This window comes from Denticeps clupeoides, chromosome 10 (genome assembly GCF_900700375.1).
Source record: "Denticeps clupeoides chromosome 10, fDenClu1.1, whole genome shotgun sequence".
Lineage (NCBI taxonomy): Eukaryota > Metazoa > Chordata > Actinopteri > Clupeiformes > Denticipitidae > Denticeps > Denticeps clupeoides.
In genome coordinates, this window is record NC_041716.1 from 12,115,833 (window position 1) to 12,134,111 (window position 18,279).

Below are 18,279 nucleotides of genomic sequence, written 5' to 3' on the forward strand. Positions count from 1 at the left end.
TGGTCCCCAGATGGAGGAATAAGCATCCAGCCGCAATCAGAGCAGCTCCGCCATCTCTCTGTCATCAAGAAAACCTTCTCACTCTCACAACCACCCAGACATATGCCTCCTCACATTTATGATGAACGCTCCTTCTAAATCTCTGATCACATTTGAGTAGCACCTTTAGGCCTCTGGCTGTTGTGAAACATGAGCGTTATCCCTTGTTCAGATTTAACAAATTGTTTATGCCCGTCCAAAATCTTCTTGTATTTTGACTGGTATCTCTCCATGATTCCTTGGCACATGCAGGGCTGGAAGAGACTGACCAATCAGCGCACAGCAAGTAACATCCACAGACATCCCAAGTCATCCAGGAGGAGACTGTACAGGTTGAAATGTCTGCATCCATCCGAGGATCTGGCTTTTGTCGATGACCATGTTCTCTTTTAGATTTTGATTGCATTAGCTGCGAACATAGCTGGGACACACACACTAACACACAGACACATTCTTTCGAAATACTGAGAAATCATATCACTTATACAAAAAGCTTAATTGATGATTGCCTTTCAGGATTGAACACAGACAACTACAATCTATCCATCACGTGACTTCAAAAACCCACGCTTCAAATGAAAAATGGTTGTGCATTTTCCGTGAAGATTCTGCGCCTTTCTGTCGTTGGAATTGCCAGATTCTATCCGCAGCAGGTAAAGCAGCGGTGTGTTCGAGAGCAGTAAATCGTGCTGACACAGTTATTCAGTTGCATCGATTCTCAGGTCATGTCAGGCAATGCTGCTCTGTCCCTTTAAATGCTGCAGGGCAGCGCGTTGTTCTCCCCCCGACGCGTTCCGCAAAGCAGCAGATGCTGTCCGAGGTTCCACACGGCACACAATCGGTGCGGTTACCCATCTTAAAAATACATTTCAGGTAAATTCTATGAAAGGAATTAAGTTTGGCCCTCGCATTCACGTTCGTAAAGTGTGGAGAGTCCTGCCTACTTAACAGAGGTCACCCTCCCAACGCATCACTTTATATCCTCCATCATTTTTTTTTAAAACATAATAGGCACAAGAAAAATAATGAGAGGAATGTTCAACTATTCTTAATCAGGACCACACAATAAAAAAAAGGTCTATAGGACAAATGGATAATTAGTTAAAGGTCATATGCCCATCACCTCAGGAAAGGAGCCGCTAGTCTTTTCCATGCTGTACTTGGCGTGAGAAGATTGTGTGACTGTTCTTTTGAAAAAATTAATTTTTGCTCATAATGTGGACAGTTTCCCCGGAGGCACCCGGCAAAGAGAGCGTAAACCTTCAGAGAAATATACTCTCGCCGTGTATTTTCAGACAGATCATTTCATTAGTCCAAACCTAGAAGGGACGGAATGGCCGAAATAACTTCGCAGGCCTTCTCAGATGAGCTGCACTGTAAAGTTTATAATGTATGGACACATTCCGGGAGGGTTTTCCGGAAGATCTGTTTCAAGCTTGTTTTACGCCTGTGATGCATGAGGCAGATTTCAATTTTATGTTTATTCGCAGTGTTCTTTTTAAATTTATGCACGTCGTGCATGAACTGCTGCCCGTTATACGCAATGTAATAAATGTGCTGAATATTTCAGAATCACAATCGTTCTGTTTTTGCCAAATATGTTACATTCAAGGAATTTGTCCTGGTGCATCAAAATTAAAATGTGATGTATAATAAACGTATAAATGTGTGCGTGGGTATGTGTGTAAAAATTAAGGCACACAAAATCTACAAAATAATCACAATTAATGATCACAAATAATGTACACACTACATTGTCATGTCTGATTCTCACACTCTGCATGCTGAATCCTTGTCTCTGATGAAGATGAAGTTTGCATCCCGCACAGGAAGGCACGTGTTCATTTTAACAGCCCTACTTTTTACAGGTTGTGCTCCGTGAAGTTTGAGCTGTGGAACCAACAACAGCCCACATGCTCAGAACGCATCTTCTTGAATTAAAAAGCCACTTGCGTAAGTGCAGTCAGTTGGCAGGGAGCCAGGCCATCATTAGGCTGCTAAAGCAATCTGCTTAACGCCGAGAGGTGCAGAGAGGGCCACTGGCTGCCCCACACATGGCTGTGACACCACTACAGTCTCCTCAAACGTCCGACTGCCAGCTGACACTGCACACACACACACACTTACAGCCGACTGATGTCAGAAAAACAGCGATATCGGGTAAACGGTCATTGCAGAAAATTAAGAAACATGTTAAAAGGCGTTTATCATATCAGCTTTGAAAGTGGTAGAAATTCAGGAAAGAATGGTTCCTTATATTACTTATTTGATAGATTTTTCTCCACCAACTACAATTTTTGAAGTGCACACCTTTTCCTAATGCAGAGTGAATAGATTTGCATGCCCTTTCATTTCATTGTTTGCAAGCTCAGGGTTTCTCCTCTTAGCTTAAACGCTCAAAGTCATTTCCTCATTGGTGGCATGAAAGAGGATATGGTTAGCGTTGACAGAGTTGTTCTGCAGTGGGCCCTGCCATGCAAGGAATCTGCCCTGCTTCACAGAATGAGGCCAGCGGAGAAGCTGCAGATCCCAGAGGATAAAGGGATACTTTTCAACGCTTGCAAGGCCTATCAACACTGGGGGAAATGCTGTTAATGGTTATTCTGACAATTCTGTGAACTCTAATGTCCTCGTTTGAATTAAACACTGTAGTTTTTTTTATGAACTGAAACAAATGTGCATGCAAGTTTAAGTGCATTCAGTGCAGGTTCTTATAATGCGTTCTGGTTCGGCAGAAATGAACACATAGCCTCAATTCATTAGCTAATAAAAAAAACAATTCTTCAATTTGCATTTGCAAAAGGGGCTATTGTCTTGTGAGATTTCTGTTTGAATGCTGCACTCTGACTGAGTTGCTGTCAGTACCACCGTCGTTGTGCTGTGAATTACCTCAAAGGCCATCCAAAATATGATGGAAATCCATCAATAGACCGAAGGCTCCTTGCAATTCGTGAGTTAACGTTCACTGGAGGGGGCAGATCAGCTGGACATGTCAGGCAAGAGCGATGCTGCGACTCAAAGTCGTTGTGAATTTCGCTGAACTGAGCAATCAATACATCTATTATCTTGATCGATAGGCTGCAGGAATACGGGGGACGGGATATGGAGAGGGAACCACTGATGCTCTGGTGTGCACAGGATGCACGCACACACACACACACACTACACACAAGCACGTACACACACTGACAGGCCAGTCGAACTGCTGATACCTGCCGAAATCGGTGGTGCACAGGAGGGGAAATCTGAGCGCATGGTGTAATGGCATCTCCATTTCTCTACGCCTTCCTCAACATGCGCTGCAGAAATGCGCCCGTAGCATTTCACCCCCCTGCTCCAGCATGTCCAGGGCCACTGCAGCATGTGCCTGGCAAACGTTTGCAGCGTGTGCCAGATTATTTCTGTACTTGACTCTGGGCAGGTGGACGGCAAACCCACAAAATGTGGTGCAGCGTTTGCTTTTGCAGGGGAATTTAAAAATGGCCTCAATCTGAAATTCGATCTCTGTGGTAAAGTCCTTGGGTTGAAGTGGTGCTGCATGAGATGAATGTGTGATGAATGTGAGGCTTGCAGTGTGTGTGTGTGTGTGTGTGTGTGTGTGTGTGTGTGTGTGTGTACATGCGGGCAGTTGGGGGGAGGGGGGCGGTGGCGATAGGCCTATGACAGCTGACTCAGAACGGCAGGTAAGGAAGTCGGTAAAATGATCAGCCACGTGGAAGGGCCGCCCCCCATGTTTTATTTATCAGCGGAGATGCCATTACAGGAATGATGAGGGACAGTGGGGGACGTGTATTTGCCCATGTCAAAGTCAGGACACCGCTACACGAAAATGCGGAAAAAAATCTATAACACTACTTCTGTTACTGTACACTATTACTGCCATTAAAGTGATTCTTCATTTGTTCATGCATTTAATTTAGAATTTAGAATAGTGCGTTATATATAAAATTGCGGTTATCCTTAGTAGCTGTAGCTTGTTATTCAAATTTGTCTGGAACAATTCTGGTGAATTTCCTCTGAGCTTGTCTTAACAAATGCATTTATGACTGTAAGAGTCAGCTGAATTCATAACCTGTAAAAATTCCTTCAGCCTCAGTACTATGGGGGACAATTTTGTACAATTATGACATCATAGTTGTCATAGCTATTTCCATGCAGGCCATTCTGATGCATCTCAGTGTGAGGCATTAGCGAAAAGGGGTGAGTAAAATCCCAGTGGAGGTATTCCAACTTCAGGCCAGTAGAAACAGGGCCAAAAGAGTCTGAAAACGTGCTGGTTGCTGCATTGAAAGAGAGAGCGAGAGAGAGACGGCATGCAAGAGGGAGGAAGAGAGAGCGAGAGGCTGCTGCAGCGGACCTGTCACCATACTGCTGATGTGAATATTGTGCATTTCAAATGCATTTACTGCAACTGAATTAGCCGGCCAATCCTTTCAGCAACCTTTCTGCAACGTCTGCACCCTTAAGAAGCCGTTTTTTATCGTTTTTATTTCTTTTTCATTACCATTTCTTAGTCATTAGTCATTTTTCTAGTCATTTTTTTTTGAGTCAAACAGCAATGCCATCTCAGGGAAGGTTACAAAGGGCTCCTACACCCAGCATGCAAAGCTCCATGTGCCGGTGATGAATGTCACGTGGCCATTGCTGGTGACGGACTCCCAGACCAGCGGCCCTGGCCCAAGCAGCGAAGGACCGCAACCTCCTCAGATTATGTTTCTTAAGATGCAGGAAAAGGGAGGTTTTTCATGATGAGGAGCTGTAGGTTTGGAACTTAACGCAGACTTAACTGAAGCACGCGAGTGCAGCACAGCCCTCATTCCGCTATGTGGGACAGGGCTGTCAGCCGCACACAGCCACTCCTTCAGAGGGTCACCCGTTGTCCCACGACATCAAGGAAGTGAGCAAAGTAGTGTGTGTGTGTGTGTGTGTGTGTGTGTGTGTGTAAGGGGGGTGTCCCTCTCATGAACAGCCTCTCACCCAGCTGGTGTGTGTCTAAGGATGGGGGTTAGGAGGAGGTTGTGTGGTTGTGTGTGTCTTGAGCTGACGGGAGGAGGGGGGGGTGGCTATAAGGGGACGCATGTTGGGGGGGGGGGGGGGGGTTGCAGACTGACCCCGCACGTTGCATTCCCCTTTAAAAGTCTCTGCGCTCGCAGATACGCTGAGACCATGCAGGAGCTGCTGCAGCAGAGAGAGAGAGAACACTGCTGAGCGGTGCAGTTTGCACCGCCAGAGACCGAGAGAGGGAGAGGGAGGGAGAGAGAGGAGGAGGAGGAGCAGCAGGACGAGAGAGAGGAGGGGGTTGAGGCAGAGAGATGGAGATAGAGGGACAAGCGGGAGGAGAGAGAGAGACACAGAGCCAAAGGAGGAGGGAAGAGGAAGAATGAGAAGGGTGCTGAGGAGAAGAAGCGAAGGGGAGTGGAGAGAGGCGGAGGAGGCAGCGCCACAGTCAACTTCACCACCGGCGCCTCTCCATCCTGCGCCCGCAGCCGACTGGAGGTGAGTCCACACGCAAGTTTCTCTCCCCTCCTCAGCTGCAACTTCCCTCGTCCTTCGCACGTCCGTCCCAGAGACCTTCTCCCTTCGCGAATCTGTAGGAGTTTGCTGCTCCGTGCACGCCTGCGCCTAAAGAGTTAAGGAGTTTGCGGCACCCGGCGTTGAGGTCCAGGCGCAGGACCCAGTTATTCGGGGACGAGGAGAGAGTTTCCAACCGGCCGGTACCAGGTGCGGAGGGAGGGGGGGAATAGAAGGATGGAGGAGGCGGGGAGGGAGCTGCGGGGAAAATCGGACACGGACGGGAGGAAGTTTGTTAGGACAGGGTCTCAGAGGGAGCATGTGCGCAGCTTTTGGTCTCCCTGCATCCTACATGTCAAACGAATGACGTCCCGCGCGCACGTGCGTGCAGGAGGGCCGGCTGACATGGCGCGTTAACCGCTTCACTGCCAGGCGCGGGTCGGAGAGTTGCAGCCACTGATCTGGCAGGGGATGCAGGGGTGGGGTACGCCGATCCATCACTGTCAGCTTCCTGTCATTAGCGGAGATCCCAGTGTCCTCGGCCTGTCGAGCAAATAAATAAATAAATAAACCGATCTGCCGCACTCACCTGACCGCCAGCCCCCCTATCTGCTATCTCTTTTATTACGCCGGCGTCTCTCCCTCCCCCCTCCTTCCCTTTCAGAGCTTCATCCTGTGCACCGTCCTTTGCGTTATAAATTTGTTTGCATTTTGTGGGTGGAAAAAAAAGGCACCCACAAAACAACTAGCATTTTCCATCGCCTTGTGTCTGGGACGAAGGGGGGAGCCGGGCAGCCGGAAGGTGGCCGCTGCAGTGTCCTGCAGTGGTGGGTAGCCCCGAGCCCCGAGCCTCGCCGCCTGTGCCCTCTGCAAGGGCCAAGCGAGTCAGCCTTCTCTCTCTCTCTCTCTCTCTCTCTCTCTCGTACTCTCCTAATGGTGCATTGTCCCGTCCCAGTGTTCCAGTTCCGATGATGTAATCAATGCAGCAATCGTCCAACCTGCTGGGGTAAGGGTTTCCTCGCGTGTCCCTCCAACGACTTGTCACCCTACCGAATGAATGGGTCTCACCGCGCTGCCGGGAGCCAGGCTGTGTGGAGGGGGGCTTTCACAGCCACGTCACACGGAGCACTGACAGGAACAACTTGCTCAAGTGCATTACACATCGCCGTGATGCACCTTAACTGTAAAGCGAATGTATTTTTCGCCTTTCGTCTTGAGTGGGGGTGAGGAAGAGGGTTCTGATGACTCAGGTGGAATCAGGCTCAATGCAGCAGATTGTAGGTCACTGTAAGTGGTGGACCGGCACCCTCTTACCGCTGGCAACTGCAGGGCTTGACTTTCTGCCACGTGCGTGAGGTTGCAGTAGAACAAAAAAAATGCTCTGTGTTTCTTTCTCTGCAGGAGATAAGAATTAAAAAGGCCATGTCCCCGTCCAACCCGCCCCCCCCCCCCCCCCCCCCCTTTTTTTTTTTTTTTACATTCAGAGACCCAAATTGCTTTTTCATCTTGCGCGCCTGCAGATGCCTATGTGACTTTGTTTTTTATTGATAAGGTCATCACTTCTCCAGTGGGGCAATGCAGCAGCACCCAGGTAGAGCTGAGTACAGTAGCCCTCTGCAGACTCTCTCTCTCTCTCTCTCTCTCTCTCTCACCCGCTCTTATCTGCTGAGCTGTGTTGCAGCACTGCAATTCTGCCCAGTGATGAACTCACTCTACTGTACTAATGAACTCACCTAACCTCCTCCTCCTTCTCCTCTTGGGCATTCGTCTCCCTCAGAAAAGATGCCCACTTGATTAAAGAGGAAAGCATCGGTCATGACCTCTGTGATGAAGCTGGGTGATTTCCCACCGACCAGTGGAAAGACCTCGGAGAAGTAGGTCAGGACTTAGAGCAAGATGCACTGGTGCTAAAATGGAACAAAAGTGCAGGATTCGTTTGATCTTTGAAAAAAAAAAAAACAACGTATCCAAAATCAAGATTAATTTTGTGTCAATTCTCAAATGTAATATAAACCCTCATACATGCTATATACACATTTATAACAATATATAATGTACTGTATAATGTTGAATTTTTATTTTTTGGTTTAAATATTAAACAAAATAGTTATATATTTAACAAAATAGAGTAAATTTAGTGTAAAATTTCTACATTTATCAAGAATACATTTTCAATACAGTCTTAAAGACATTGAAAATGGAAACTGCAACGATAAACTAAAAGAAGGTTAAAACTAAAGAAATGCATGCTCTCTGTGTTCTACAGTCACTGTCTTTTTGTGACGATTTTTAGATGAAGACAGAGAAAGAGTGAGCGCTGAGAACCTCTGTGGATGTGTAGATTCTGGGAAGAGCTGATTAAACATTAAACGTCGCTTCTCCTGGCCAGAGTATCACTATTCCACGCGAGTCTCTTGAAATTAACCAGACTTCTTCTTCTTCTTCTTTTCCTGGTCTGCAAATAGCCAGCAAACACAAGAACTCGTCCATGAACCTTCGCCGCCTACAAAAATCCATGCAATTAAGAAATCGCATCCTATCAGTCACATTTCACAGGAGATGCTGGCACAGCTGGGATGTTGTGAAGCTGCAAGTCATTACACGGGATATCAAAGCAGTCGTCTTGTTACATAAATCCATACGCTCTCATCCCTCCCTCCCTCCCTCGCATCCCGCCTTTGATCAAGCCGCATCAGGTTTGTGCATTCTGCACCAGAGGGGCTTCAACAGCAGGTGGCGCAAGCGCAAATTTGTGCCACTGCAGGCCTCTCCTCAGAGTTCAACAAAAAAAATGTCTCATTCCAACGTTCTGATACCAAAGTTCTGGACAAAGCTCAGTAGGCATGAAAGAATATCATTTGTAGCTCTCAATTCTGTTTTTTTTTTTTGTCTATTTTCCCCGTATAATTCAATTTATTCACAATGTATTAGTTCATTCTTAGTTAGTAATGTAATTATATACATATATATGTGCATGTGTGTGTGTTTATATATATGAATATGTATATATATGTATGTAATTTAATATAGGCATATATGTGTATATAGGTAATTTAATCAAGAGAGCCTCAAGATTATTCACATGGTCACCATAGTACCAATCAACAAAACTTAACCAACAAACCAAAAACTAACCTTCTCCCTCTCTGCTTGTTTGAAAGAGGAAAAAAAGAAAAAAACCTCTCCTCACCTCCTCCCGTGTCCCCTCCTCTGCGCTCCTCCCCCCTCAGGCCCGGCTGAATGGACGTGCTTGTGGATGGCGGCGTGCAGGAACATGCCATGACTTGTAGCGGCCTGCCCGAGGCTTGTGGTCAGCTACTCCCTCACGCTGTGCTCCCACCGACCCTCAGAGAGAGAGAGAGAGAGAGAGAGAGAAGCCCCTCGCTGCCAAAACGTGCTCCTGGCGGATGACCGGACTAGATGCAGGCATGGTGAGTCTTCTGTCTTCTCGGCTCTCTGTGTTACTCAGGGTGAACTTCCCATCAGGCGCTCTATATCTCGCTATTTAGCTTTTTATAACCTTTTCCTGTTGCTGCCACTTTGCGTAAGGTTCAGACTGCCGTTGATTCTGTTGTCGTGCTCTTCCTGTTGTTGTCTGTGTTATCGTGCTGTCCTGTACACAGGCCACTGTGACCACACAGGTAGTACGAGGTCCGGCGAGACAGCTGAGAGTCCACACATTGTCCTCATAATTCGAAGCCCAGTCCTGGGAAGATCCTGGCATTCTTGTCACGTTAACGTAAGAAAATAAGCCTCTAAGCTGTTTTTTTTTTTTTTAACCACTCCCCCTCCTACTTTTTTCATCATCCTGGGTTCTTGACATGTTGTGCTGGCGGGTCACAACTCCATGGAGACCATCGCCTCTGAAACACGCATCTCCTTGAGCACACAAACACAGCCGAGTGGCGAAACAAAAGGGAAAGTGCTGAGCAGCCCTCCTCGGGCTGAGCAGTCACTCACTTTCTGCCTCTCTGATACATTTCCTAAATACACACGTTGTCCCTTCAGCTGCTGACATATTTCCATCTCTTTGTTCCTCACAGGGAACGCGGGGGCTCCTCCTCGGGAGCAAGCCGACTCGACGTTAAACCACAAGAAGCCACGCGTAAGTCCCTTTCTGCTCAAATCATGTGTGTTTTACAGTGAGTTGTATTAAATGTCCTTTCTGAATGAGAATCTGGCGGCCGGGGACGCATCTCGGCACGTTCTGGCCCGGCCAGACGATGGCCGTGTGTTTGAGTGCTCCGGCCTCTGAAATATTAATGAGAGAAAGGTCTACAAATAGACCAGGCATTGATCAAGAGGCTCGAGAGTAAACCGATATTGTGAAGGAATGCGGTGTTTGCACTTCGGTTCCCCCAGAAAGTCCTGCAAGGTTCGGGAAACAAGCGGGTGACACATGTCAGTCTTATTTGTCAGTTGACATTTGCATGTTGTTTGCTATTTAACTTCTGTAAATCCGACTTTCTGTTTCTCTCCTGGTCAGTTTAATGTGCTGCTCCGACTGCTGGAAATAATTAGTGCAATTACTACTCCGGAAAATAACCTTTTCATCTTGTTTTTCACTGTCTCCCCGTCGCTGCTCATTCTTGTTCAGTATTAACGTTGGTGTCCAAAGGTCAGAGGCCACATCGAGCATTTTAAGCCAGAGAATAAACAGAAATGTAAAAGAAAATCTATTAGCCAAAACAAACTATTGAACAAACTGCTTAAGTTTTGTTTGCATCTAATTAAATAATTTAACCCCATGCATTTGGCAAAATTATGTTCCTCTTTGGAAGATCAGCCTGTGGAGTTCATGCATCTCGAGTGAAGTTGTTAATATCACACCTTTACCTATAAGATTGACAGTCCTAGTATATTATAATATCATTATAAATCTAAAAAAACACAATGATAGTATTGATCCATTCAATTAATAAATAGATATATACACACACATACATATATATATATTTTTTACTATGATAATTAATTGTTCATAAAGATTTTTAATAAATAATGAAATATTCACACATTTTGCAATAAATTAATCTTAAATGAATTATAATGGGGTTGTGTGCATTTAAATATTTTTTTATTTAATCTGATGGCTTGTGAATTCCTCTGCCTTTGCACCATCACAAACACACTGCAAGAACTTTGTGCCCGTGTTTGAGCATCATAGCAACCACGTGTCTCCATTAAAAAAAAAAACGATACACAAACGTGCATGCATGGTCTCAGTCGGCCCTAAAAATCCATGTTAATGTCATATTGTCTATGGCTCTTTATAAATCACACGGATATATACATAGACATATCTGTGTGTGTGTGTGTGTTACAACAGCGTAAACTGTAAAAACTAACTGTCGTATTTCAACGTGAATGACGGCTGTGGGAGCGAGCGCATGGGAGGCTGAATCACCGCCGCACATTCCTTTTAAGATGATTAGAGTTCAGATGATTGAATGGCATGACATGACTGCTGCACAATAGACAGAGTGACAGCCGACAGAGGGGAAGGAATGGAGAGGGAGAAGTTTTTTCTTAAACATAGAAGAGGAGAGGATCCTTCGTATACACTGAGGCGGCTGTTTCTCATTCAATTCATTTCTCAAATGATGTATTATTTGTTAGAAATGAATATCATGCTATGGTCGGTGCGTACAGGTTTTAAAGACTGAAATGAAAGTGAAGAAGGATCAGGCTTTCCACAGTCAGAAAGGAAAGTGAAAGCATCACTAAAAGCTCCACTGTGGCATTCCCCAATCAGCGCCATATTCAGTTGTTTATTCCCTCATCCTATACTTGGCCGCAAGTGTTAATTTCACTGTAGAGGTATTCTGATGGTGGGCCATCTTATGTGTGCCAGAGGTTGCTGGGTGCTTGTGCCTCAGACACCACATGCACTGCCTTCCCAAAAGTGTGTGTATGTGTGTGTGTGTGTGTGTGTGTGTGTGAGTATGAGGGATTACATCAGACCTAGAGCACTGAGGCATTCCTGCAGTCATGTGGTCCATGCAGCGTCATCTCACGAGACACACACACACACTCACACACACACACACACGGGGGTCAAACACAACAATTTAGCAACAAAACAGGATCACGAGTGTTGTGTATGTGTGTGATTGAGTCATCATTACAGGACAATTCTGAAAACCCTAAAGAGGGAAAGTCAGAACGGGATTAGGCAGTTTTACATCCCCCATTCAGACATCTCTGTGGTAGCGACTCCATATTCATCTCAATCTCTCTCTCTCTCTCGCCCACTCGGAGAGAGCAAATTTGCACCTGTCACGGATTAAAGGCAGCAGCTGCCGGGCCGACCGACCCCATTCCACCTTCCTCATTCATGACTTTCACAAAAACCTGGGTGACTAAATGCGAGTGTGACTTCACACACATTACTGCTCGAGTACCAGCTAAGGAAGCCTGGTAGACTATCGTTCATTTATCCTGCATCTTTCTTATGTTTGAGACTTATTCATATTTAGCCGACATCCATATACACAATCTTTCACAAATCTTTGATCTGGAGCAATCATGTGATGTCACTGACACAAGCAGCAACGTGGGGACATCAGATAATTTGAACTGCTTACTGCTGCCTTTTTGTCATATCTCATGGTGGACTGGTTGTCATCCCTGCAATGATGTTTGATAAAGCACTTCCTGTGGTTTCCACCATGTTCGTGACACGCGTTACTGGCATAGCAGGCCGGACGGGTAGGTGTCATGGGTGTAAATGCCTATGACCACAGACAGCTGGATAGAATAATGTAGTTGCACTGACAAATCAGTTTGGTTTTGTAAACCCATAAAGTAACAGTTACTCTTTTTATTGTGAGTTTACTTTTTTATTTCATTTTATCTATACATACGTATTATAATACTGAATCTGCTTCTCACTTTTTATGATTCTCTGAGTATGATCTTCATCATTATAAATACCATGGTTGCATACGTGGTGTTGTCTTACAATCAGGGTCTATATAAAAAAAAAACACCAACAATGATATTATTAGTGACATTATTTTGTACGAATATCATATTGAAATTTGAAAAAGGGGCGTCTTCTCCTGTCTCATATCCAGGCCGTTACAGTACATAAATACAAATGAAAAATATTTGTGAACATTTCCCAATTTTTTGCTGCAGGAACAAACCTGCCACACCCAACATGTCTGATAATCAGTAGCATCAGAATGGTGCATTTGGCCCAGAGCAGAGGTGAAGACTCACTGGGAAAGATAATGCGAACACAGTCAGTGTCTGGGGAATTCGGGGGAATTCTGAAGTCCCGAAAGGTACATTTCAACCATTTGTGCACCTTTAACGGACCCTTTACTGCGATTACTGCCTGGTGACCTCTAGCTGTGGGCTGTGTCCTTGTGTCCTGCTACACTGAAATTCGCTCTGTAGGAGTTGTCTGCTTGTCCCCAACCTCAGTTCGGCTGTACGTGTTCTCTCTGCGGAGGCTTGCAGCAATCAGCTTCTGTCCCCTAGTGCCGGTCCCATCACTACCTATCTCTCTTTTTGTCCCTTGTTCCGTCCCATTCCATTACAAGTGCCTGGGTGAAGTGTTCCACGATTGGTGCCTTACAGACCGGGACTATCGGCCCGAAATAAATCCGGTGAGGGGGAGAGCTGCTTGATAGCCTAGACGTTTTATGCCTGCTGCAGTGTGGGCCGACCTTCCCGTACAGCATCCTTTATGCATAACGGGTTCTGGTAGGCCTGTGCTACATTGAACAGACCCACCAATAGATCACCAACAGACCAGATATTTATGTGAGTGTGAGTCACGATGAGACTATTTGCGACTGAGGGGGTGCATCCTGGGTAAGTGAATAAAAATGTGTCCATTCCCACCACATCCGCTTCAGGACCCATGATAATCAGATGCCGTCAAGCACAGGGTGTTATGAGGGAAAATTTGGTGTAAGAAGGAATCCTGGATCGCTCCGCGCCATTCAGAAACTGCTGAGCCTGTGTTTTCATTCTGAGAGATATCTGAAGCTCTGGCTTCTTTAGAGGTTTTTAGCCCAGTTGCCACCTCGGCTGAGAGTGATGCCCGGTGACAGTGATTTAGGAGCCCATTCTCTCAGCTTATCTTGAAACTCGTGGTGTTGGTACAGCACTACTCTATGCTCTGGGTAAAGGATGTCTCAGAGGGGAAGCGGTGACAGGACCCTGCAGGGCTCGGGCCCTCTGTTTGTCTTGTCTGGCTGGATGTTATCACACTTTTTTTCGGCTACGGGGCGTATCAGACATTTTACTCCAAAACACTCAAGAAAACAGTATATGTAACATTTTGTCATTTCTTGCATTAGTAATATATATATATATATATATATATATATATATATATGTGTGTGTGTGTGTGTGTGTGTGTGTGTGTGTGTGTGTGTGTGTGTGAATATAATCTTAGTTTTGTCTACTTTAATCACAAAACAATTTGCTTGAACTAATCTATCTATGTCTATGTACATACATTTCATCTCTTGCAGAATCAGTTTCCTGAAAAACCAAAACCATCTGAAACAGCCAGCTTGTACTAGAGGGAAAATGAAGGACGGTTTCTGGGAAACCTTGTGAAATCTCTTCTTCTGAGCTTGCTGGGAAGTCCTGGGACTCCTCTGTGGTGTTTTTCTCCCCCTGAGAGGAAGCGGTCCCCCTGTCAGACATGTCTCGGAAGCGACACCAACATCGGAGGGATTTTCGAGGGAAGCGAGGCGTCAGCCGTGGCAGCCGTGAGTGTTTCTCTGGCAGTGTCTTAGCTGGTTGTTGTGAGGAGTGAGAACGAAGCAATCAGCAAGTATACTGCCGCAGAAACTCTTTACACTGTGAGCCATTCCGCCCACACCCAGCTCTCTTAAGTGCGTCTCAGCGAATACAAATGGAGAAGAGTGTGTGTGTGTGAGCAAGAGAGAATGACTGCATGACTCTAGATACAGTTGTAGCGTATGGGTTTTAAACGGTTATTGTGGTTGTTGCAGATGCTGAAATGTCATTTCTGTTCTAATAAGCTGAACTGTTGACCGAAATATTATATTATAATAGGCAGGTTGTGGGAAGAATGGTCACATCCCATTCTAATTTATGAACTGTGATCATAGGTGAGGAACAAGATCAAGAATGTGAGTGCAGACGAGGCCTCTGGATGTTTTGCTGTCTGCCCACATTCGGGTTTTTTTTTTCGAAATAATGTTAAGATGTGACGAATCAAGAGAAACCCACCAAATAAAGCTTTATTTCTCCACGACTCGTGCAGACTCCTTCTTCAAAAAATGTAAGGGTCCCTTATTAATGAAGGTGCAACACAGGCAAATCTCAACGTCCAGCGTGCAAATCCGAGGCATGAGTGCCTCATGTGCATTCTGCAGACACACATGCACCAGTACCCTGAGCTCAACATACAATGTCCGATTGTTAGCTGGGGCTCACTGCTAATCTGTAACCATTTTAGCATTTCACTTGTTGCTGGAAGGGTTATGTAATGGCAGCTGTACAACTCTGTATTCCAAGGCCAATAAAACTCATCATTATGAAGCACGCAGAGACAGTCGCCAGCAAACATTTGCAATGAATTTGTTTTGCCACCAAAAAGAAACAAAAAAAAAACATCGATCTGCCGTGGATTTGCACTTATGTTGCTGATTTTGCATTGTAAAAGTTAAACACTTACCAAGTATTGATGTGACCTGTGGTTATGAAGCAGCCCCCAAACACCAGCCTCATTGACGCTGTATATGTTCTGAGCATTAAGAGAACATGCAGTGTTTATTAATGAAGGAATTCGGAATTTGGATTTGACCTTTAACTGCTTAACTAACCCTGTATAAAAATTAGGAGAATTCCCTCAGTGTCCCGTTTTAAGCACTGCCGTTTGACCTACTCATTAATGAAGGCCCAGTGTTATTGACTGAATAAATTAATTAATCCGCGCATAATCCTGGCATCGTTTCAGCCAGGGATGGGAAGAGATAGAGGGAATGCTGAAGCATGCATTAAGCTTCTTTTACATATACAATTTTCAAGAGTTTCAAACATTACATAGACCGTTTAAACCGCACACAAGGTTAATTAATAAAGTGCATGAACTGGTTTCACCATGAGCATTACAGAGTATGAATTACGCATAAGCCTTGCCCATGAGGTGCTACATATTTTGCTGAGTCCGAGAGGACACTTGTAGGAGATGTGGTAGATGTGACCTCAGCATAATCATCGGTCGGTCTTCACTTTTCTGTAAATGAGTAATTTTAAAAAAGCAAAAAAAATGAAAAACACAAATGCACCTTTGAAACACATTTACATTGTATGCATTGACCTTGGACTGAAATGATTTATCTTTTCCAGGAACCTGACATTTTGCTGAAACTGGACTATTAGCCAATATGCCACTTAAACCCACTTTAAACATTTTTAAAAAGTTGTTTATGCAATTCAAGATCCAAACCTGTCATATGAAGAGTTCAGCAGACTTGAACCCAAAGCCTGAGATTACCGGGTTAACTTTGGCTCTAATTCTAGTTTATTCACACTGAGAAACTGTCTTGCTTTTTAACAGCCTATATTTCTAAGGCAGAACAGACTTCAAGGAAAACAGGTCAGGCTATGCTGAAGCTGTCCATTCATCTCAAGCCTTACCCTCTGGCATATTTTCAGTCATCTACTAATTACGGCCTTATCGTATAAATAAATATGACACCATAATCTAAATAATAATACTTATGGAATGCACAAAAAAATGCATTGTGATGGACAGTTTAGGCATAGTAATAAATGTTCACTCTGATGTTAAGCTCCTAAAGGGACCAAAATGAGTTCCTTGAATCGCCTTCACCCAGACAGCAGAAATACCTGACCTGTCATACAGAGGAAAAGGCAGAGAGGCATAACATTGGAATGATGCATTTGCTGCATAGCGCAGCAAGATGGAAGACTGCAGTTCTTTTTTTTTTTTTTTTTTTGCCATGCCACTGCATTGCTGCAAGTGCAAAAAAAAAAAAAAAAAAAAGAGGCGGAGGGTTTTTTTTTTTCCTCAGTGCATCAGCAAAATGGGTGCTGCAAAATCCTGGGCTGGCAGACAGGACTGGAGGGTTGGATCCAGTTCTGCATCCTTGGGGTTTTTGCAACATCTGCAGCAAAAGAGCATTTTACAGTGGAGCATGGGCTGCAGTACATCAAATTCAATGAACACAAAAATGAAAATACTCATACAGTAATACAGTACAGTATTCAGCCAAATCCATCTGTGAACTGGCAAAATGTTTTAATGTATAATTCATCATTGACAGCAATTAGACGTCATGTGACTGGTTTGTAAAAATCTTTTTCATTTTGTTTGAGTTATGCTCATGGGGTCAGTATTACATTATTTCATTTACGGCATTTATCAGACGCCCTTATCCAGAGCGACTTACAATCAGTAGTTACAGGGACAGTCCCCCTGGAGACACTCAGGGTTAAGTGTCTTTCTCAGGGACACAATGGTAGTAAGTGGGGTTTGAACCTGGGTCTTCTGGTTCATAGGCCACTAGGTTACTACCATCCTAATAAATAAATTATAATTATAAATATAATAAATAATAAAGACACAATGTAAATAATATTATACCAATTTCAACATTTTAAAACAACAGTTTGACTATGTGCTGACTATGGCTTAAATATTCAATAGTGAATAAATGTCACTGATTATTTTATTCACAGTTTGACCAACGCTTCGGTTGCTCCATGCAGAACGAAGTTGGTGTTTTGTTGCAGCACATTGCGCCACCTGATGGCGCATTTGGAGAAGCGCACGTTTTACCGTGTTGGCGCAGCCACTGATGATGCTGCTGATGAGTAAAGATCGTTCGTGGCAGGAATGGCATCCGGCTGGAGGAGAGGCGACCAGAAGATCGTGTTGGGACACGTGAAAGGCACGATGAAATTCCCTAGTTGCGAGCTGCGAGATGTCAAGCAAGGACACGGGTCCGAATTAAAAGCTGGGAAACTCATTGCATGCGTTTTGTGCAACGACCCTGTTCTGGACGCCGCATTGGCCCAGTTCCTGAGGCGCCCTGCACCCAAACGGGGTCACGGGGATAAAAACCGACCCAACTCCTGTTACACCATTAGACGAAAAGCTGCGTCCACGGCCTATTTCGAGTGTTCCGGGAGAAATTGTTTTCGCTGCCGAGAGGGGGCGTGGTCAAAAAAGCGAAGTAAAGTTGCGTTGCCAGGTTGGCTTTTTCTAAGCGACTTTTCAAAAAAGAAAATCACATTTTTATTTGTCACGTACACGGTAGTCATACACGGTATGATACGCAGTGAAAAGCTTTTGCGACTGCTAAAGACCTCAATATTGCAAGTATTTTAGTGAACCAATATGCAAATATGCAAGAATGTTTTTATCTTGTTCTCTGCGCTAAAATAAATGTCATAACTGTTCAATTTAAATAATAAATAATAGAATTAGATTGTATTGGACACTTTTTATTTAGATGATTAAGTTACCCAGGGAACTGCCTTGAGCAACACCCCTAGGAACGAAACATCACAAAAATAAAACCTGTTTTATTTTTCATGCTCTATGTGTTATGAAATGTAACCTTCTCTTTTATTTCCAACACGCACCCCTGTTCTCTCTGTCTCTCTCTCTGTCACACACACACACGCACATAAAAGGGGTGGTTTATTTTGGACTTGTTGTCGCGGATCTGCGTTCTCGCGAGACCTGGCAACCCCGTAGGA

The 18,279-nt window shown here is 44.7% G+C and overlaps 2 long non-coding RNA genes across 2 annotated transcripts; one reads left to right on the forward strand and one right to left on the reverse strand.

The window, feature by feature from the left end:
• Window positions 1-3,740: 3,740 nt before the first annotated feature.
• On the reverse strand, window positions 3,741-8,118 carry LOC114798528 (uncharacterized). The gene is made up of 3 exons (XR_003751074.1): window positions 7,876-8,118; window positions 7,284-7,457; window positions 3,741-6,093 (listed from the first exon to the last, which is right to left on the reverse strand). It is a non-coding gene; the product is annotated as an uncharacterized LOC114798528 (long non-coding RNA).
• Window positions 5,377-14,282, forward strand: LOC114798527 (uncharacterized). The gene is made up of 5 exons (XR_003751073.1): window positions 5,377-5,535; window positions 8,781-8,981; window positions 9,174-9,289; window positions 9,594-9,655; window positions 14,046-14,282. It is a non-coding gene; the product is annotated as an uncharacterized LOC114798527 (long non-coding RNA).
• The last annotated feature ends 3,997 nt before the right edge of the window (window positions 14,283-18,279 follow it).